The sequence below is a fragment of the Fundulus heteroclitus genome, chromosome 11, assembly GCF_011125445.2.
Source record: "Fundulus heteroclitus isolate FHET01 chromosome 11, MU-UCD_Fhet_4.1, whole genome shotgun sequence".
NCBI lineage: Eukaryota > Metazoa > Chordata > Actinopteri > Cyprinodontiformes > Fundulidae > Fundulus > Fundulus heteroclitus.
In genome coordinates, this window is record NC_046371.1 from 32,277,622 (window position 1) to 32,300,483 (window position 22,862).

Sequence of the window (22,862 nt, forward strand, 5' to 3'; positions counted from 1 at the left end):
ATGTAGGAAATAAAATCCGTCTTCTGAGAACAAAACATGCAGTTAGGCTCAAAATTCACTGAAACCGCTGTCTCCTAGAGCAACGCCTCTCTCAACTGGTCCGCGTTTATGTCAAACTGCGGCTCAAGCAGAGAGATTTTTCTCAATAAGTCACTTATTCTAGCATAAATCATATGGCTGCCATAATCAGAGGAATCAGTAACAGCCAATTAGGGGTCTCTGTTGCAGTTTTCATATAAAAAAGTTTAATGTTTAAAAACCCAAGCGATGTAGCTTATGGGGAGTTTTTCACTCCACTGTCGCGACATGCATGCTCAGTATGAGGGATTGCTGCAAACTATACAAGCAAATGCCCCCCTATCCAGGAGGAGTGAATGCTGCAAGTCTATGACCTGATATTGTGCTTTGTAAAACACTTAAATCAGAATTCAAAGCAACTTCAGGTGCAACACTGACGTCAGAAACCTGACGTCAGGAATTAATGGGAGAACTGAGCATGTTTATTCCTCCTTTCTGGAGTTACCATAGAAAAAACAGGTCAGGCTCAGTGTCCAGTCTGTTGCTGTGCTTTGTCTTCAGAGCTGTGAAGTACCAGAGATAGGTAGTGTTGCATGGTAGAAGGATCTTTGCTGCACAAGCATGGAGGGAAGGATCCTCGCTCATCACAGTGCAGCGCCAGACGTGCAATTTTCAGTGAAGAGGTCACATGACAGTCCCAAGAGCTGACAATCTTTGTATTTTTTGGCAATGTGATGATTTGAGTGTTGATTCTTAAAAGGGTCACCATCCCTCAGTTTCTTAGGCTGTAAACGACTTTACATGTCTTCTTTGGAGTTCAGAAACAATGGGTGTCAACTCATATTGCAGGACATTATCGCCACCTAGAGGGTGGAGGGACGAGACTCCGCAGATCATTTTTCATGGCATTTTATGTAGAAACAAAGGCTTGCGACCCATTGAAAACGGGCCCCACCAAATGATGAAGACCATCCAAGGCAATGCAGACCCTTACATTTACTCTGATTTCCAAAAGGCCGTCAACATGTCCAAGTCCAGAATGATGCATAAAAGATAAGAAATAAAAGCACAAAAGGATGAAACTGATCAACTTTGTTCTCTCTTACGCCATTGCACCCTAAACCACAGACATTTATCAATAGCTCTTTAAAAGAATCTTATTATGTCTCAGTACCTTGTCTGATTTTCTTTTTAACAGTTTACTAATCCTTAAAATTAGACCATTGGAAGCGTCTTCACTCAGTAACAGCATCCACCCCCAGTGGTGTTGTGATGGTATCCTAACAATGCTTAGATAATCACTGATTGGAAAAAGACCAAATGTTTGAGTTTCCAACAGTCCGGTCACCAGTCTGGACCGATCCAATAAATAAAAAATAATAAATAAGTCGACTCCAGTTATGAGTGGATTTTAATGTACATTTCAAGAATTAAGTAGGTCTAGCTGCGCGTTACATGTCAAAACATTTCAAATTGATGCAAAAATAGGATTAATCTTTCAGTGCACAGTTAGGCTACAACTAATCAATAAACGAAAACATTTTCCAGAAGTGAAGTTCTTATCTCAAGGACAACAGGGTCAATATTGAGCATGTAGAAATGTGGATAAGACCGCAGCAGAGCAGGCTCAGGCTGGCGGCAGCTGTGCACTTTGCCTTTGCCAACACATCACCATCACATCAGGGCTACTTCCTATATGCACTCAGTTAAAGATGGAGGGGGAGAAAATGTGCAGGAAGTCACCCTATTAAATCAAGATGCAGAGAGCCTTTCTGTTTGGGAAAGAGTCATCGAGCCGCTTCATTTTGGCCCCGAATCTGTGCGAGGGTAAAAAGACCCTCTTCAGTGAACATGGCTACTGTTTGGAAGTAGGCTTGTGATAGATCCAGTGAATGAGACTTTGAGCGGGAAGGGCCATGAATAGAAAGGTCTGCATTTAATTTGCTAATCCATCATTCCAATTGTACACTATAACAAAAGGGAAAGGAGAGTGGTGGGCCATTCAGAGGCAATGAAGCATGCTAAGGGGTGCGTGTGTGGTTCTCCTCGGAGCCGGAGAGGCCGTGGCCCCTGGCCCTAAAAGCCCGGGCAGCTCTGGGGAGAATGAGCTCCAACGAGCTCAACGGAAGCAGGACTAATCCCTTCATGTCTAAAGAATTGTTTAACTATGTTTGACTGATTAACCCAAACCCCTCGATTCCACTTACAATCTATTTGTTCAATCAAGTCCCCTGCACTCGTCGCAGTGCAGTGTGTGGGTGGCGATGGCGGGCGAGCGAGCGAGCGAGATGGAAAGAAACAAAAGGGGCAGCCAAACAATCCTTTTGGAGGAAGAATGCCGAAGTCAAAAGGACAGCTTTTTTTTTGTGTGTGTGTGTGTGTGTGTGTGTGTGTGTGTTCCATCTGCAATTGTCAAAACGCACACAGCACAAGCGTTTCTGCGAACCAGCTGTTGCAAACTTTCAAAAGGTCACAGAGCTCTTCCTGGAGGAGATTTCAAGTATAAAGCCTGCACCGCGTTAACGCAGAGCACCGCCATGCTGCTTTTTCACTAGGTTCATGGGAAAAAGGAAAATTTAAAAGACACCGTCCCTTGAGTGGAAAAGAGGTTGTCAGGAAGATTAACCCAGCTTCCTTTTATAGCCTCTGACAAGAGGTTAAATCACACATTACACTGCCTGAAATGTCTCCTAGTAATTAGATCAAGAATATTACACTCTCTTCTTCCCCTTGCAGACTGCAGCTGATCAAAGCCTAATGATGGTGTCACTGCCATTGGCTGTGCCGGCAGGGTAAATCTCCCCATCGGGATGGCAATCTGTCAGGGCAGCGAGCCCTGCTAAACAGCACAGGACGTGAATACAATGGTGCTTGACGCAAAGTGGACTAAATGAACCACATCCTCCACCAACAAGCAATCCATCAGCTCCGCATCATTAAAATTCATCGCTTTGTTTTGAGTCCGCGAAGGGCGTGTTTACACGTACACAGTCGCCGGGGTTTGTGTGCGGTATAGGGAGACGTCCGTGACATCTGCGAGCTCCGTCCCAAGTAGGGCGAAACTCCGCCACCGCCGTCTTAGCGCCCGATCGGATACAAGCGGCACCTGGTCTCTTGGTGGGGTGAGAAGGCTACTGGCTATTAATTACAGACAGTGGACGCGCGGTGCAAGCAGATCCTCGCCACGAAACCCCGAGACGACGAATCCACAGATCAACGCCCCCTCCCTCAGGACACTCTCTACAAATACTTTAGGAGTATGTCTTTCATGTCGGAGCCCAAGCCTTCCTGCTTCGCGTCTTCTCCACCATCTCAGTCGCATTTTGCAGATAGGCACGCTACTTCGGGGGACAATCTCCATCTAATGTAAAATGGATGTGCACCAGCGTGATAAAAGTTGACATTTTCCCTTTCTAATCCGGCTCCTCCTTTGTCAACAACCTTGCCATTTTCTTTTTCCTTAATGCGTGCGCATGAAAACAGCCCGCAAGCGCATCGCACATAATGGTCAATGTCATTATTTGCTCTCGAAACTCAATGGCTGCAAACAAAAGCAGGAAATGGCAAGAGATATGCCAATCACTCGGCGCTGAAAGATGCCCGACGAAAGGAGGCCCTCGAAAACCCGACGGCTTTTCTTCTCCACGTCAATCCACGGCAGTACCTGCTCCTGAAAAAGAGGCCCCCCCGAACAGCACAGGCCTCAAAGACAAATGACCCCCATCTTAACCCCATACAGGTGGCAGAGCTCTAACACAGCAGGCCTGGAGAGAGAGGGGGGAAAAAACACTGTTTTCAGACCTGTTCTCAGAGATCATTTGGGGGGAAAAAACACACACACAAAGACACCTACATACCAGGAAATTCTGCTTTTGCTGAAAAGCAAATCCTCTTCAATACATGAATAGTTCTCAGCGTAGACTACAAGCACCTGGTCTAGGGGAAGTCAGAGTCGTAATGTCAAATTTAACAACTTAAAAGCTACGTTGGATTATGTAGAGGCTACAACTGTCCAGCATCATCAGAAAGGCAAAGGACGCTATCTAAAGATTTAAAAAGCAGGTAGAAAACAGGCAAATACAAACATATAAAACAATGTACCTCCTGCACAAACAAGCCTTAATGATTAGAAACTCTGAAAAAGCCTGTTTAAAAATGCCTCTCTTTTATAAACCACAGCGTTAGTGTGGTTTAAAGAGTAGAGTCCCTAAAAACAATCCAGGTCATGCAGGTTTAAGGATTTGCCAAAACAAAAAAATCACTGTCCCAAAGCTTCATTAGTTTGTTCATAAAATCATGCATTAGCTTGAAAGCTGTAGCTTTAACAGAGCAGCAACAATTTGTCCCGAACGGAAAACCCAGCTGAACTCAATCAGTAATGCTACAGAAATAATATCCTGACAGCACAGCTTTACATTTCTTTTCTAAAGATACTTCTGAGCAGGTTAGCCGAAGTTAGCAAGACTAATATTAGCGCATTAACAATTCATCTTCTATGTTTCAGCGTGGTTCCTGCAATGGTAAGCGGACAAAAAAATCTCCCAAAATAAGCTGTTCTCTGGCTTCGTGAATTCAATGCTTTCATTTGAACATCATAATCTTTATTGACAGGTGTTTCAGCTGCCGTTTGATGCACTTTGCAACATCATCTGCGTGGTTACTACATAGCTTTTTGGCTATAACTTAGCATTCATTCAACACTGACCTGGCAACATCAACGTGGATCCTAAAGGTAAACTGAATAAACTGGTGTCTGTCAATAAAAAAAAAAAAAAAAGTGTGATCATGCAAGAGCTGATTCCTAAACTCTACTGGTTATTTTAAGACATTTTAAAGAGAAACTCAAAGTTGGGTTCAAAGTTCTGAACCCAACTTTGGGTGGTGGGGGGGGGGGGGTAGCCTCGTGAGACCATCCTGATCTCGCAAGCTTTCAAGGTTTCACTAGCAGATCAGTCTGGCTACTTTCCGTTAAAGAAAATTTGGAGCCGTTCACCAAACGAACGTCCAATCAGCGTTGGCTTTGAGGCGGGTTGAGGTGTGACGCAACGAGAAGCGCGACAGTTCAGTCTAAAGAACATGGCGGCTTCAGCCGATGAAACTAGCGTTAGCGTGGCTATCGAGCAAGTTTTATCGGAATTACAGAGTATTTCTTTGCTGAGCTAACGAGCCTTTACCTGCAGCAGCAAGAGTAGCTTGGCTGACGAATCTGATTGGTTTATTTGGCCCGTCTATCACCAACATAGGCCAATCAGCTAACCAGTATTTTCGCCCCTTCCCAAAATTACTTGAACGGAAGGTTTCCAGATGGATATGCGGAGCAAATCTATCTGGCGGAGTCAGGTAAGGGGGGGGGGGGGGGGATAAATATGTTGCATCAACAAAAAAATAATTGCAGCCTATAGTACAGTTTATCAGGCCGCGACACGACTATAGGCTGTGATTCTTGAAGACTGGCTGCACACAGATCGGCCTGACGGCTAGCTAGGAGTGCAGCTGAGAATAAAATAAATAAAAATCACTGTCTACTAATGTCACTGTTTAGAAATGCCTTGATAAGAACCTCCGTTACTACGGAAATGGATATTATTATCATAATAATAATAATTATTATTATATTAAAATGATATCAATGCATAAAAGCCTTTTGCAAAGAAGCACGATGACTTCCGCCTAATTGTCCCTCAGTCGAGTCAAACTGCACGGCTTAACTATGCAGTGTGATTACATCCAGCATCCCCCTGCAGAGTGGCAACTGCATCTCTGCACATTCCAGGAAAAGGGAGCCAGCTGAAGACAGCAAATACGCCAGGGTGGAGGAGACATAAACAACGTAAGCTAGTTTGAAAGCTGCAACGATGTTTACTGTCTCCCCGAGTGCATTTCATCCCCGCTGCTTTCACAGCAGCGGCGGTATTTCAGCTCGCAGTACAGAGGGGCTTGCTGATGCCACCGGTCTGTGCACACAGGGCTCAGTCACAGGCTGGGGAGGTTGTTTGGACAATGTGGGAGTCAGACACACTGCCTGTCTGGAATAACGATTCCGTTCAGCTGCTAAAGAACACCCTCTGGTTCCTCAGGAAGTTTAATACAAATAAAAACTAAAGTGAACGTTGTCCCCCCCCCACCCCCCCAAAGGTCCGACAGCTGAAAACCTCCAAAGAATTTCTGCCTTGTTTGAATTGGTACGTCGCTATCAGAGAGCGAGGCCTGCATTTGCCTCCAACAGGCACTGAATGACATGCCAGAGATTAGCCCTCTGAAGGTCACAGTCCTGGTCTATCCTTTCAGCCGCTTTTCACAACAGAACCCCGGGTCCTTTTGAACAACAGGAAGAATGTCATCTGGTTACTTTTCAAGGCACGGAGATACCATTCACAGCGGCCAACAATGGCTGCAAACAGCACCAGAGGGTTAGAAGGTTATAAAGAGACCCATTCTAAGCAGAGCTGGCTCTCCAGTACAGTGCACGCATGGGAAAAAAAAAAAAAAAAGAAGCACACCCACACACTGAGGCCTGGAGAAGTGGAGGAGCACATGATAAAATGAGGAGGGTCGTGGCCAAGTGCCTTGGCCTGACCGCTCTCCTCAGCTGCGCCTTCCTTCCTGCCCAGGACAGATCCTCACACACAGGTGGCATCTTGGGAGCTCCAACTGCTCTGTCCGCCCTCCTGAGGAGGGCAAATCTTTGTCATATTGGGTAAATGAAATCTACATCATAGCATCCCCATCTTTTGGGTCGCTGTATGTTGGACAGTACATATCCGGATACTGGTTGGGCAGAAAAAATGAAATCCTAGTTGAACCACCTTGGCTTAGAGTAAGGGGACAGTCTAGGGATAGACTAGGGATAGTTGATATTTTCTGGAGCCAGGTTCTGTGAAGTTATCATTATTATCATTGTTCCCTTACTTGTAGTGAAGAGTTTAGATTTAGGAGAGTTTAAAGAAACGAGGATAAATCCTCAGAGAGGAGGAAGACAGGATTGGTCCACATGTAGCCGTTTTCTCGCCTGTGTCACGATACTAAAGCTACATCAGTTGAGGCAGCGTCAATCCCCCTGATCAAATGTAACTCATCAGTCCGCTCCAGCAAACATTTGGATTTATACCATAGAAAGTGCTCCTATGTCCGTCCTCTAAACACTCAGGTGATCAAAAAAAGCCACTCACACTTTGCTAGGTTCTGCTAATTAGCATTTCCTAGTATGTTCCTTTCCACTGTCAGCATGTGCTTCAGATGAGAGATTGCTGCAAAGTTAATAACCTAACCATCCAATGTTGTAGGATAAAAGAATGTAATTAAATTTGAATCTATCCACATGATTAGACTAATTCGATTACATGTTTGTGCATATCAATTGAATCTGTTTATCTTAAAATGCCTCGAGATGAAATTTGTTGTAAATCAGAGCTCGAAAAACAAACTGGATTGAGCTGAATTTTGTGGTTGGCTTGACAAACAGCATCAAACATTTCATCAAAGCATTCCTGTTTTTTTCCAAGCCTTGTGGTTACTTGGAAATCATCCCAGCAGAGTAAGCATGGGAGAGGGTTCAGATCGTAACGAGACAATAACCTTGACCAAAAAAAAAAAAAAGATCAGTTTCGTAGCATTCATGGTATTTTCACTAAAAGATTTTCAACACAAATGTTAAACATGATCCGTCTGCTTTTATTTGAACAAGGAAAGCAGTCATTATTCTCTCTACAGCTAAAAATAATGGCACATCGGATTTTATAGCCATAATAATGTTACTATGAGGTATATTTACTTCAATGGCAAGTGATAGTGAACAATATTTCTCGTGGCAGTCTGTGTAGCAAAGTAGTTTCTAGTTGCTGTATCCGTCTAAGAAAAAAAATATAAGATATTATAATTATAAGAATTCTCCACACTGGCTAGACCTTTGTTTGTGATTTGGAAAACCTTTTCCCCCATTTGTGTAGATTCTTATTTTCAGCAAAATTATTGTTAAAGTCCTGTAAACCCAAAACTGAGCATCTCCATCGCACCCCTATTAGTTTGATGCACACTGTTAAGCTGGAATTTAACCAAAACTCCTGGTAGATTTAGTTTTAAAATCCTTTTTATTCAACCAAGATGTCCGTTACAGACAGGAAATGGGACAATCGTTTATCAAAAGATAAAGAAAGATCTGGCTTTATTTCAACTTTATTAAAACGGCTTGTTAAACATTACTTCAATAATCAATGAAAAAAATATTTATTGCCATTACTGCAATCAAAGTTTCTACGAGTATTTTGACGACGAGCTTTATTCCAATCTTTAACGTCTCCAGTCTGGGCCGCTGCAGAACATTAACGTTACTTCCAGACAGAAGAAACACGTTTGTAAAATTAAAAGAGTACTCTAAGCCTAAATTTGCCATGGATAGGAAGAAGTTTGGACCCGCCTGTATAAACGGCTCAAAGGTTTGTCGCTTTAAGTGCAAACATCTTTGCCATCCTGCTCTTTAACCCTTTTATTTTATGTCTGATGATGTTTCAAAATCACTAAATCGGTCTTTTTTGAACATCTGAGAAAAATGTACGATCCTTTCAGTCAGCTGACCGGCAGCGTGCAGCAACAGGTGAGAGAGCAGCTGCGTTGCTCTATGCTCCATACGGCCTGAAACATTAGTCACTCTGGGACCTTAACAGAAACCAGGAGCAAAGGTTTACAAAGTGTAACTTGGTCAAGTTGATCCTGGTAACCTGACGGTAGACTGAAGATCAGCTGATCAGACGGTAATTAGTCGTTACTCAGCTGAGGAAACAGCAACAAATTTAACACTCTCTTGTGTAGTTTAACCTAACCCCCCCAAACCCATCTGACTGGCTCTTGGCTAGTGAGAGGATTTCCTCTGGCCACTGCTAAAGCTAAGGGAGCTACGTATAACAGATAACTTCACAGAATCTCACTTCAAACTATCCCTTAAACTGTAACCCTGTGGCACAAACATAATCTCTCCTTACTTAGATTGTAAATCTTGTCCCACATCGTCACACTTCGGAGACTAGAGCTGAAACACTCGGCCAATTTAGACTCCAACAAAGCCTTTGAAATATATCAAATAAAGCCCAATTAGCCAGCAGCATTTCACATCTTCTCCATCTCTAATCCTCTCATAACTCGGCCTTATTTAACGTCTCGCCGACTGGAACACTCCAAGCTCACTTTCCTCACCTCCCTTCCCCTGACATTCCCCACGGCTTTGCTGCTGGCGCTTTGTTGCGAGATCCCTGCTGACCCCACGGCTCGGGTCAGACTCTGAGCCTCTCTGTCGGTAGCTAATGACGTCCTGATATGTACAGCTGGCATCCACGTCGGAAAAGTACGGCATAGCCGGCGACATGCTAATGGCATCTATTGGGGATTACTTAAGACCGATGTAGGACTTGCCTAGCCACCTCTTGCCACAGACCCCGTGCCACTGCGGACGGGGGAGCGTCAGCGTGGGGTCAGCGATCCGATTGAGACGACCTTATCTCGTGCCGTGAGCAGATAACGGTATCTGCCCTGCTCCTCTGCTGTTCCTGAGAGATGGAGGCGGATAAACAGCGTCTCTGACTCGACTCATCACACAGACACCATCCCAGACCGAGCCTTGTTGATCCTGCTGCCCTGGCTGCTCTTACCGGGAGGCTTAAGATTCCTGCGTGATTGCCCTCGAGCTGAAGACATAACAATTTCAGAAATCCCCTTGGTCCAAGTGTTTGTAATGTCATTCCATGGCTTAAAGCCACAGGTCCTGCTGAATGCACACACTAGCCAGCGAGAGCGGGGCTATTGTGTCCAAACTGGCCCGCGAGCAGGCAGGTCTACGCGCGAACCAACCCCAAAAACATGGTCAACAAAGCCATGAACTACATCATGCGGGTGTTGCGGTTAAAATGAACCAAATCGGGCGACACTAGAGGAGTGCATGCAGACACGCAGGACGGTCCCTTCTCCCCGAGGCGTCCTCTTGTCGTAAACACCCAATCTAAAAAGCATCCCGATTCCAGGTATCGCCTCTGACGTGCGACCTGAAATTGCCCACTAACTCCACCAAACATCTGCTCTGGTTCCGACCCCAAGCTCGTACAGCAGAGGAGTCGCAGGGCAGCCTGGGAGAGAGGCTCTCCTGCTGGTGGGTGGCTGAGTGGGTGAGGATGGGCCGACAGCTCTGCTGCTGACTGGAGGGCTGAAAGGTGGAGCTGGCTGGCAGATACCAGATAAAATCTCTGCCCTGCTGCCTCAGAGCAGGGGGCTGCCTCATTTGCTAAATGGATAATATCCCCCAGAAAAAAAAAAAAAAAAAAAAATGCTGCTACTCTGAAATGACTAGGTGAGGGAAGTGAAAGCCTGCTATGCACATCAAGTACACAGGCACCTGGGAGAGATTTAGCATGCATGGGTTACTGCTGGAATACGGGAGAATCAAACGCATTTCATCTGGGAGGGCATGCGGTTCCACATTTCCAATTCAAGTACCGCCACTAAAACGCTACACCAAATCACTGGCTTTGAATAACCCAAAATGAGCGCCAGCCAAGTGGCTTATTTCAGCTCGGAACATCATCACATCTAAAAAAAAAAAAAAAGAGAGAAACCACGTCGGTTAGCTGAGCGATTTCACAGTCAACAATCACAGAGTCCGAACTGTTACTAATCAATGTGTTTTAATGAGCCCCCTGTGATTTCCAACAACAGCTGAAAACATGAAAAGCTGCTCGATTTCTCTGGTTCACTCTTTGTACCTTGTGATCTGTTATTCATGGACCGCTCTGAAGTCTCGCAGAAATAAAGCAGAGCTTTGATGTTATCCTCTTTTCGCTGCTGTCCGAAACAACACAAAACATCCAGGCGTCACAACAGGGTGCGCGGAAAAATTGATTTCATCCCTTTAAAACACAAAGAACAGTCTGCCTCCAAGAACAGCATTTATATACAGTGCTTTGCAAAAGTATTCCAACCCCTTTGGACTATTTGACGTTTTGACCCCTTCACGACAAGCTTTAATGTATTTTAATCAGATTTCAAGTGATAGACCAACACAACATAGCTGATCACATGGTTCTCTACCTCTTATCATCTGGAAAGTGTAGCATCCTTTTATATACAATCCCTCGAACATAATACTTGTTAAAATCACCAGCAATCGAATCTGCAAGTATTTTGGTGAGTCTCTACCAGGCTTGCAGGTCTAGACACTATTTCTTTCTTTCTTTTGTAAAGTACCTTGACCTCATTCAGGCTGGATGAAGAGCAATTTTCAATTCTACCACAGACTACAGATTGGATTCAGGTTTGAACTATAACTTTATGCTCAGGGCTGTTGTCCTGAAGGAAGGTGAACCTCCGCCCCAGCCTAAAGGATTTTGGAGCCTCTAACAGGTTTTCTTTCGGGATTATCCCGTATTTAGCTCCATCCATCTTCCAGTCAACACTAACCCTGCTAAAGAAGAGCACAGCGCCGCTTCCACGGTGGTGAACGGCTATTTTCCATGGCATATAGCAGTCTTCATGATGGCATAGAAGATTAATATTGATCCCATCTGACCAGACCACCTTCTCTGACATGTTTGCTGTGTCTGCCACATGCCTTCTGGCAAACCCTGTTCCCGTCGCTCTTCTACAAAGAGCGGAACGGGGAGCGCATCACTAATGCTTGATCTGTTTAGAGATTTTTCCACCTGAGCAGTGCGTCTCTCTGTGGCTCCTCCAGAGCCCCATCAGATGTTCAAAGCTTGGAGAGATTGTTTTCCCACCCAACGCTGCTCTAACCTTCTACCACAGCATCCTCCCTGACCGGTCTGCTGTGTTCCTCGGCCTTCGCAATGCAGTTTGTTCTCTATCAAACCTCTGAGGCCAGAAGCAGAACAGCCGGGGTCAAACTGAGATTAAATGACACATAAATGGAGCTTATTTAATGATTAGCTTACTCGTAAATGATTTAAATGGGAATATCAGAGAAACGTTTGTTAAAAAAAAGGGTTATAGACTATATATACACACCAATGGTCTTCCACTTCACAGGTATATGCTACTCTAAGGTGGTCTAACACATCAGTCCCAGTAAAATACAGCGATGCTTGGGGGTTTCACCATACAAAGTTGTAAAGGGATCATGAATACCTTTTAAAGGCAGTGTAGCAACTACGGTATGTTTAACTATGCACATGTGCATTACATTTATAGTCTACTCTGCTCCCCAACCCATCCTGGTGTGCATGTTTGTCTTTCGGCAACACTTTAACATCACCCGTAAGCAAACTGAGAAGGATCAGCAGTCGCAGTGCCACGCCAACGTTTATTTAGGAAACCATACTCCTAAACCACAGTGTAAATCAATATGTTTAAATATACTTGTCAGTGTCTTGCTAGGGAGACAAAAAAAACAAAAAAAAACCAACAAAAACAAGGCAAGCTTGCTTTTCTGTCCGTTTGCCCTCAGCGGAGACTCCAGATTTGCAGTGACAGGTCAAAGAGTTAGCACATGACTCACGGGCAGAGGAGGAGAGGCACTCTGAAAAGCCACGCAGAGATCTAATTAACACATGCATTCAAGTGGTATTTCCATTTGCCGGAACGCGGCAATTTTCTGCATTGCTGACCAGCGTGACACGAACAAGCCAACCAGGTGCTCCTGACACTCAGACTGATTGCCTGGCTTTCATGACTAAGGGCAAACGCACACGTCATTTCACAGACTCAGGCAGAGTCGCATCTCCGGCCGCCCAGAGCCACACACCGAGCCGCGTATTCCTGAAGGCCGCTAACCTCGGCATCACACAGTATCTCAAGCATCTTTAGGCGGACAGTTGTGCGTGATTTGTCAGCCTGCCGTCATTAGAGTTGAACGGCATTTTACAGATGAGAGGAGGCCTTGCAGTAATTCGCTGCTAAGACCTAATTAATCTTCATTGTGCTGAGAAACATAGCGACCGAACGCGAAGACGGCTCCTTCTGCACTGATAACTGCAGAGAGTCGAGCCCCCCCCCCCCCCAACCCCCCCCGAGTTTCCCAAACAACGAGGTCTGAAATTTAATTATCTGCTCTTTGGAAAATGTAGGGGGAGAAAGCTACATTGCAAAACTGCACTTTGGGGCAAGTAATATCAGGCTCTTGTTTGAGCGAGTACAGGATATCACCGAGCCCATCCTCCAAAATGCCATAAATTAAACAGTCTCACCTTTGTTTTTTGGGTAAATTAATTTTAAACGTGACTACAGATTTCCTTTCTATTCCTTCTGTGTTAGGACTGGGGGGTTTTGATGCAAGTTAAGCAAAACTTGCCAGTAGAGTCGCAGTATTGCAAAAAAAAAGGTTGTTAATGTTTTGGTGCTTTCAGTGGAGCGGCTGCAGGCAGTTACTTGATTCGAAACTCTCTCGATTGGTTTTAATTTTCCGCATGCTTTGCCACCCAACAGCTCCTTGCAGGTCATTTCAGCTAAGTCCCGGTCGGATCTGGGTTACAAAACTGGACGAAGAGGTGCTGGATCTGTTCTGTAGACGGCTCGGTTACGAAAAGGTTGTCAACATTCTCACTGACATTGCTGTCAAGATGGACGACACGCCGAGGTGCCTGGAGTGCAACAGGATCAAGGCAACGTGACAGCTGCTTATTTTGTAGGTGAACAAACAAAGAGCAGGAACCTAACGTGCTTACACAGCAAAGTGGAAATCAAAACCCTGACAACCATTTAGCTAAACGCAGCAGTCGGCCAAACAGCGATGAGTTCTGACACTGGACAAGCCAAATGCTGAAAGAACAAAAAGAACTCTCACCAATCTTCATCTGTATGTGTATGTGATGCACTTTTTTTGACCTTCACAAAAAAAAATCTCATTAATAGAACAAAAACGGAAAATGTAGGCAACAGAAAATCGGAACCGTCCCAGGAAAAAAGTCTGATCGGTGCATCTGGGTTTTCACCGGTCCATACACTGACCCGCACGCACACGCTCTTTGTCCCGCATCCCGTTAGCGCGGCTCTGCTCGGCCTGATCCACACAACGCGCGTGGTGGACCGAGCAGCTGGAGTTTGCCGGCCATCTCCCGCACGCCGTTCGGCGCCGTCTTACCGTGAGCCCCAACGGCGCCGCTAACTTAGCCCCGGTCCCATCAGAGGCCGCGGAGTCGCTGCTCTACTGCGGTGCGCTCCTCCAGAGAACCCGCGTCATTACGCGGCGATCGCAGCGAGGCAGCCTGCGGACTCAAAAGTAGCCGGGAGACAAGGCGGACAGGCTGTGGCAACATTAACATTCCTCCGTGTAAAGACCGGGCTCAGAGGAGGAGATGGAGGAGGAGGAGGAGGGGGGGACATCGATAGGATCCCATTAGTTAAGTGCGCCCTTAGGATAGCCGAAATTTGATCAGAGATAGTCCTCCTCCTTCCAGACACGATCCATTAGAGCTCTCCTGCTCTGGAGCTGCTGCTGCTCCTCCTGCTCTCCTCCTCCTCCTCCTCCTCGGTGGTCGAGCTTGTGCGGCAGGATCAGGATGAGCCCGGTGACGTCAACCTTTTGTTATCACCTTTAACACTTGCCTTTGCAGGTGCTAACACTTTGCTCCGTGCGCGGAGCTGCTGTTTGCGCGGCGCACGCGTCCGTCCGGCACAGGCGGCGGCTGAGCCTCCGCATCTGGACATCTGCTCGCAGTTCCCTTAGATCCAAACCAGCAAAAGCACCGCTGGAAAACAACCTAATTTAATCAGATCAAAGCTCAACTTTTGCGTAGAGGGGGCTCGTTTTTTTTAAGCGTAACAACCACAACATCTGGGGAAAAGTGGTTAAAAATAAACCAAACTATCGGCGTATCGGTGCGTGTGGGGCGAATGTGTCTGACGATCCTGTGGCAGACAGATGAATAATCCCCGAGCGGCTCGGTGTCACATCAGTAAATACAACTAGCTTAAAAAAAACACACAACAATCCGACCCAGTTCGCTCAGTTAACAGCGGCGATGAAATAAATAAAAACTACAGAAACCGGCGTGCCTCCAGCATAGAGAGTTAAGCAGGTGCTGGGGGTGGGGGGGCGCAGCAGATAAGCCTGGATAAAAAGGGGTCAGCAGAATGCTACAGACCTCCAGGTTGCCAGTCAGAGTGCCAGCTGACTGCCAGGGCTCCGGGCTAAGCTAGCCAGACAGTCTGAAACATACACAGTCCCATTGTTGCCTTCCCAGCCTCCCCCCGTATTTCTGCCCCGGTTCAGCGGGACGCCGCGCGGCACCGAGCCGCAAACGCGCGAGGGAGACGCGGCCACTTACCCTCCGTTCACCGCGGGGTAAAGCATCATTTTAGACGGTGGCCATGGTGTAAAACGGACAGATTTTTTCTGCCGTCGCCCTGCGCTGGCCGAATCACTGCTGCTGCTGCTGTCTGCGGCAACCAACTTCCGGCGCATGCGCACCGAGCGGCACCGTTCCGAGCGGAGCCGTGCGACAGAGAGCGTTTAAAGGTACAGCCCGTCTGCAGCTTGACTGGGCCGGACGAGGCATTTTGCGTTTTATCGGCGAGGAAAACATGATTGTTTAATTTTTTTCTTTTATGAAATAAAATAATAATCCTCGGGGTTAGACACAACACCGATGACCGCACACAATTCTTTCAATTTTACATCAAAGTATAGTTTACCTTATATAATTGGTGCATTGCTTGACTGGACCGGACGAAGAATTTCGCGTTTTATCTGCGAGGAAAACAGGACAGTTTAATTTTTTTTCTTTTATCAATTAAAATAATAATCCTCGGGGTTAGACACAACACCGATGGCCGCACACAACTGCACACAATTCTTTCAATTTTACATCAAAGTATGTTTACCTTATGTAATTGGTGCATTGCAAAACCTTCCATGCCCCTTTCGCCCCATTTAGTCAAATTACAAAAACTCTCTGCGGCGTGCCAACAGCACAACAGTGAAGTGGGGGGATGAGGGAGGAGTCAAGCTCACCGTGAAACATAGAGCTGGCTGCATCATGCTGTGGGGATGCTTTTCTTGAGCGGTGGTAAGGAATCTGGTTAGTCCATGGTAAGATTGGCGGAGCTTAATAAAGGTCAGTAAGTTTTGTTTTGAGACATGGTCAAATCCCTAACCCAAATCCAAATAAGCGTCGGAGACAACTCTTGAAAATCGCTGCTCACACGTGTGCTCCCTTTACCCTTAGTGAGCTTCAGCTATTGTACAAAGAATGATGGGCAGTGGAAAGAAAGAGACATTCCCTAAAAGACTCGCAGTTGCTACTGCAGAGAAAAGTTATCTTTTGTACTCTTCAAATCATCTTCATTTCCTTCCACTACACAGTTATTTGCCACTGTGAGTTGACCTGTCACAAAAAAATCATAAGAAAATACATTGCACTTTGTGCTTGTGATACGCCAAAGGTACTTGAATACAGTTCCAAGGCACTGAGTATGCTTTAACCATGATCAGAACTATATTAGGAAAAGCAAAGACCTTCTCGTAATATGATTACATTTCTATATGAGAATGTTCAAGGTTTGTTAAACCTTTGAAATGTGTGTGTGTGTGTGTGTGTGTGTGTGTGTGTGTGTGTGTGTGTGTGTGTGTGTGTGTGTGTGTGTGTGTGTGTGTGTGTGTGTGTGCATATTTTCTGTGTAATTTATGTGCAGTATGTGGTAATTTTCAGAGGACTATCCTTCTTGTTTGGTAAGTAATTTACCTCCTACGCTTCTTTAACAGAGAAGCTACTCCTGGACCAGTGCCTTTGTGTGTGTCTGATCTGTCTTCTCAAACCTCCAGTCAGTGAAGACAGATGGTCACTCACACTAAGTTAGGTTCTGACGGATGCTTCCTCATCTTAAAAGGGAGTCGTTGTTTTCCACTGTCACCTCACGCTTACTTCAAAGTCAATGTGATGCAATTGGCCTGGTTTCCTTAGATAAAGAACTTCCAACTGACATAATAAACCAAACTTGTCCGCGTTGAAATATAACTCGAATGAAACTGGAATATGTTTTGTCACCAGCAGATTGACAAAAGGACACATTTTGTTTCCAATTCTTTTTTGAAGGTATGAAAAATAACTAAGATAACTTAGTTTGGTACTTAAACAGTATTTTACTAGCAACAAGGTGATTCCGAAGGTCTGACCTGAAGACGCACAGCATTTTGTCATGATCAGGCACAACCCTGAACCGACAAAGTAGGGCGAATGTGCCAAAATTCAGAAGAAAAACTTTGAAACTTGTCAAAAATAAAGCCTGGCTCCTGGTAATCAATGAATTTAAAAAAGGCTTTTACATATGCTCTGAGCTGGACCGAGACATTGGCAAACCAAGCCGCTGCTTAGAAAGGTCAAATTCTCCATTTTCAAAACTTCATGTTGCATGTTTTTAAAAAAAATAGCCTACCAGAAATCGTCCAATTTCTGAATTGCACATGCAAAAGACTTTTAAACCATTTTAGAATTTTAAATTGACATTTATTTAGCATGTAACAGAGGTGGCAAATGGAGTATGCTTGCAACCATGTGTCTGCAGAAGCCAGAGAAACTATTGAACAATGTGTTTGTGAATAATTTTGGCCAAAATAATTGACACATTTTCAATCATACTCGATCGTTTTTGTATCAAAGCAGAGAACAGTGGAAACAACAACAAAACAACAAAAAAGTAGAAAATTAAAAGATTTACCAGCTGTCAACATCCAAAACTTTTTTATCCCAAGCGCTATTTAACGTTGTAGAACAACTGATCAACATTCTGTCATGCGTTATTTTCTTGCTGGTCGACTAAACATGCATTGAGAGCAAAAAGTTTAAATGGTCAAACTGGAACAGTTTAGAAGTGATGGTGGGAAATGGTAACCTGACTCTAGCCAGATGCATTTTGCTCCGCCTAGCTCCACACAAGCTAGGTGGAGCTAGACGGAGCGATATCAATCTGGCTAGAGTCAGGTTAGGAAAATGGGGCCCTAAATTAAATTTAACTTTGGAACCAATGGAACTTTTGCCCGGATCTGAATACATTGTGAGTATTTTAAAAATAGATCACAAAAAAATAAATGAATGAATAAATACTCAAAGCCCTTTTTTTGTACTTTTCTTAATGGACAACTTCTTGTTTGCCATTGTTTTTATCTGGTCCACCTTCAACTTCTCCATCATTGTGTTCCTCATGCCCTGCACTTCATTAGGAACCTTGCTGAGAGAGATAAAGCCAAGAGAGAGCACTCCTGGTCAATAGTGTCACATGCTTTGTGATTTGATGAAATGTTCTATTTGTGCAGCCTGGTGTGTATGGCCCCCCTAATCAAAGACTTATATTTCTGTGACAACTAAAATAAATTACTCCATTACAATCGCCCACCTGCCCTCTCCGCAGTATTGATACCCTTTTATTACCAGACAGAGGCAGATGGACAACACGGAAGATTGGGCCGAGTTAGGGAGAAGGCTTGAAAACGTGTGTTGGTGGCCGTGTAATGTCATGTCAAGGTGGAGTTACCACAAAAGTAATCACTCCTGATTGTCCCCGAGAAAATTACACACGTTCAGAGCCACAAACATGCCTGATGTAGCACATTGTGAAAGACAACCGCACGGCACCGGCTTCCAGAACATACCCGGCTTATTACAATACTTCAGCCAATTTGGACCTGCAAGCTTCGCTTCCCCCATCAGCAGCACCGGAAAAGGGGGAAGAATTTGGTTTGAAAGCCCAATCACATGCAGCGCTCCGAGTTCAGCAGGTGGGGAAGTAGCAGCGGCGGGCCCCATCAGGCAATAATACAAAGTTAATGATGCAGAATGGTGTCTTTCTCCATCCCGAAGAAGACGTCAATACAGGATGTTTAAGAACGCTGTTCCTAATTACGCTTTTTAAATTCAACACTGACGTGATTGATGATTTCAAAGGGAGGCATTATTGATCCACTTCACAGACAAGTCTCATCGATTGCAAGTCTAGAATGAATAAAAGTTTTTTTTTTCTCTCCCCCTTTATCTCCCCCACCGAGAAAGAGATTGTACAATCAGAGCGACGGTGTGACCTATAGGGGTAGTTTGGAGCCAAATCACCTCTTTTAGAAAGGAGCCCTGACCAAGGACGTATGGAACAGTGATTGCTGGATGGAGGGACCCTGGGGGACCTTTAAGGCGTCACACATAATGCAACAGTTAAACCCCATGCCTTTCTCAGTCTTTGCATATGAAAATGCATCCATACATTCATTAATCAGTGGGATTCCTTGCAAATAGCCTATCCTTGCTGGAGGTCTCAGCATGATTAAGTTAGGCACTGGCAGTTTTAAAGAAAGTCAGCCGCCTGTGCAGCATCACGCCTCTCCCTGCAATCAGCAGTGATGGAGTGATGGATGCTCTGACAGATTGTTTTTCTTCCCCCTCAACACACACCTCCACTCCCCCGTTGATATGCCCCATGGCTTGTGCTTATACTTTGTTATTCCCCGACAGCAGCAAGGTCTCCTTATTAGTGCATGAACCTGACACTCATTGCATGTCTAATCCCAGTAAATCAACAGGAGAGGCGGCAAAGGCCGGGCAGGCAGAGAGGCTGCGTCATGACACCACCTGGTTCGGCTGCAGAAACGTTTTGCATATTCAGGGAGATTTGACCCACTAATGCACCGTGGGGTCCTTGAATTACTCAAAACCGGATTGGTCAGGAATCAAGAGCACGCTGGATCGCTGCAAGGAGAGGAGAGATTTTTCCATCACATCATGCTGGATCTCATTGGCAAGTGCACTTCAAACAGCAAAGTGCTTATGATTAAATGATACACAGGCTAAGCCTTTTTTATTTTTTCGGTTGAGGTGTAGTGGGTCCTTTCTGAAGGCTGAAGTTAACGCTGTTACAGAAAAAAAAAAACTCGGATACACTCCCACATGAAGTGGCCATGTGAGGAAAGCCCAGAGGCAGGGATAAAGGGCCTTGAATGAATCTAAGAGGCAGAGAGTGGGAGAGAGGCAGATGTAGGGGAAGTTTAAACATTACTGATCCTCAAATATCTTTTTTCGGTTTCTGGTTTAAATGGAATTCGGCTGTAAGTGTCTGCTAAAAGCACCATTTTTGTTGCCCCCCTCCGTCGCTGCCGGAGCTTTTAGAGCTAGATGATGACAGATTGTGAGCTACCTGATATCCTTCATCATTTTTCCCCCCCAGCGGAGGTGTTTGTTCCAACCCGAGCAAGTCCTCAAGGACTAACAAACAGCCCGCGGGTTTGATGGACTACAGGGAGACATCTGCTCTCGCCTGCTTTCGCCATGCACGTTTGGAACAACATGTTACAGTAATCAATCAATATGCAAACCGTGTCTTTTTGGTCTGTTGATTAACCTCGCAGACCTTGTCCTTCTGAAGTCGTTACGTCAGCTTGTCGTTGTGGATTGGTTCTGAAGGGTTGCAGGGAGCGTCTCTGACAGCAGGCATGGCAGGATGCTCAATATAACCTCAACAACAGTGTCACAAATGTGCTTCGAGCACCCTCGGGGATAAGCTCTGTTCGCTGTGCTCCAGGGACCAGAGGGAAGGGAAACGTCTGCGCAGCGCAATCTGATTTGTGGTTACAGGGTGCAGCAGCCCTCACCAAATAATCAACAGAGTAACACCGTCGGCCCAAAGATCCCGGGAGCGCCAACATCCATTTAAACTGCGAGTTGCTCACAACAGCAGATGTGTTTCTGCATTGTGATGAGCTCTTCTGGAATTGCCTTGGGAGGCCCATGAATGTCTTACCTGCTGTTGACAGGTGATTCCCGACCTGGGGGGCCCCAGGGGTCCCCTGGGAGTTCCAGTGAATTTGCAGCTAAATTATGCACATCAGCTTTCTTTCCCTCTTCGTGTTTCAACAGATTTGCAAACCTCAGCGCCCTGAAACAAATCCCACTTCTTTTTTGTGTCGAAACAACAAACTTTAGTGTGCTTAAATGGATGAGGTGTGAGACCAACAAAAAGTTGAACAATACTGTGAAGAACGATGAACAGATAGCTGTCAAACATTTTGACATAAGATCTCAAAACCTTCCAACCCCCTCCCTCAGATACCCGTGAACAACCAGCACCACTGAGACCGACCAACACAGCAGACAGGTCGGGGAGAAAGATGCGGAGAATTACAGCAGGAATCAGCTATCAAACAACGTCACAAGCCTTGGACAACTCACAGGGCTCTCCTAAACCCAACCAGTTAAAGGTATACTATGCAACCGGGGTTGATTTTCCAGCGAGGCTCCCCCCAGAGGGCAAAAGTAAAAGTGCACTGTCATAAAGATGCTCAGCTGTTCTGGTTTCTCCGTCAAGCCAGGCGCCGTTGTTTTGAGCTTAGCGGTAGCATCTCGCCAAAAATAAAACTCGATCTGCTTGCATGTTTATTTGACGTTAACACGCGGTTCTTTGTTGTTGCTTTCGCGCGTGCATATAGTGAATGGCAGGGAAAAAACACATGGAGTTCTCGCCGTAAAGCAAGACCAACTCTCGCGGTCTTGCACGAGAGTTCTGAGCCTGTGGGTGCGAGCCGAGGGCTCTTGCAATTGCGGTATTTCCCCCACAGACCACCAGGGCGGCCGAGAAAACCTTTGTTCGACCTGAAATGACTCATTTAATCATCCAAAACGGTATGGAACACATTAATTAACGGAAAAATGTTGCATAGTATGCCTTTAAAAAAGAACAAATATGTTTAAGATGGTACTTAGTGCTCAGCCGGGTGTGACTAAAATTCTACTTCTTGGTCTATGTGCAAAGCGCTCTATGTGGTGGAAAACTAGCACATCAACCTGAACACATCATGCCATTGTTGAAGTAGGTGGTGATATATGTTGGTGGGAGGACAGATGGAGCTGAATACAATGCACTTTTACAAAAGACTTGGTATTGGCATGGAAGAAGAGACGACCCAAGGCAGAAGCAAAGCGGGCCACCACCATCAAGAGTCTCCCATAAATGCTTACATTTTAACACAAACTCTAGATCTACAATTTCTATCGTTTTTTTATGAGAACAGGAATACTATTAACTTTGATTTGACCATTTTAGCATAGACAAATTAAATGATTTGTTTCACATTTAAATTGAAGATTTAGAGGAATTAGGAAGTCTACTCTGTAAATGTACACATAATAATCTTCAAAGTTTGATTGTTGTGTTAACATAGTTGCAATCTGAAGCTACGTGTTTATTTTTTTCTTTGTTTTTGAGCTTGGTTTGTTCACAAATACATCACAGCACATAAAAGCCAATCAGCTGTAATTGCTTTTAAGCTCAGGTTAATTACACTTCCCACTGTAATTGCGATGGATGGCGGTTTCACAAAGTAATGGCTAAATGCAAATGAAGGTCTACCTCTCCAAATTTCTTTATTTTTCATGTTTTGCAAAAATTTATGTTGGTCCTTCACATGAAAGCCCACAGAATACCACAAAGTTTGTACAAAAACAAAAGGTGAAAATATCAACAGATATGAATAATTTTACGGTTTTGCACTACAATGATAATAATATAAATAAAACATTGTATATTCTTGAGAACTTTTACAGTTTTGAAAGAAAATGTGTAATCCGCTTATTAAAAAAGCTGTTTACACATTTGAAAAGCTTCCTCTTGATAAGTCCATTCAGGTTAAGGAAAGGTTGTCTTGGAAGTAGAGCAGAGGTAAAAGAGAGAGAACGAAAATGAAAGCCTAAATTATTCCTTTCCTTGATCCTCATGAGGAATCTAAGGAAAAAAGTCCAACAATCTTGGAGCACAGGTTGTAGTCACATAATGAGAGTCAATGTTGTATGTCACCGAGACATGGCTGCAGGCACGTCTTCCAGACTCAAATTCTTCTCTGTCTCTGTCAGGATGACAGCAGTAAAGACGGTATCGCAGCG

General features: G+C 44.9%; 1 protein-coding gene across 2 annotated transcripts in view; it reads right to left on the reverse strand.

Annotated features, from left to right (window-relative positions):
- fam222ba (family with sequence similarity 222 member Ba) overlaps positions 1-15,419 on the reverse strand; it is a 42,421-nt gene extending 27,002 nt beyond the window's left edge. Inside the window, exon 1 of one of the 2 annotated variants that reach the window (XM_036143398.1) lies at positions 15,276-15,419. The gene's annotated coding sequence lies outside the window, so the exon portion shown is untranslated. Of the gene's footprint in view, positions 1-14,089; positions 14,464-15,275 lie in introns of those variants that run through there. The other variant, XM_036143399.1, reaches the window with a different exon arrangement.
- Positions 15,420-22,862: the final 7,443 nt, after the last annotated feature.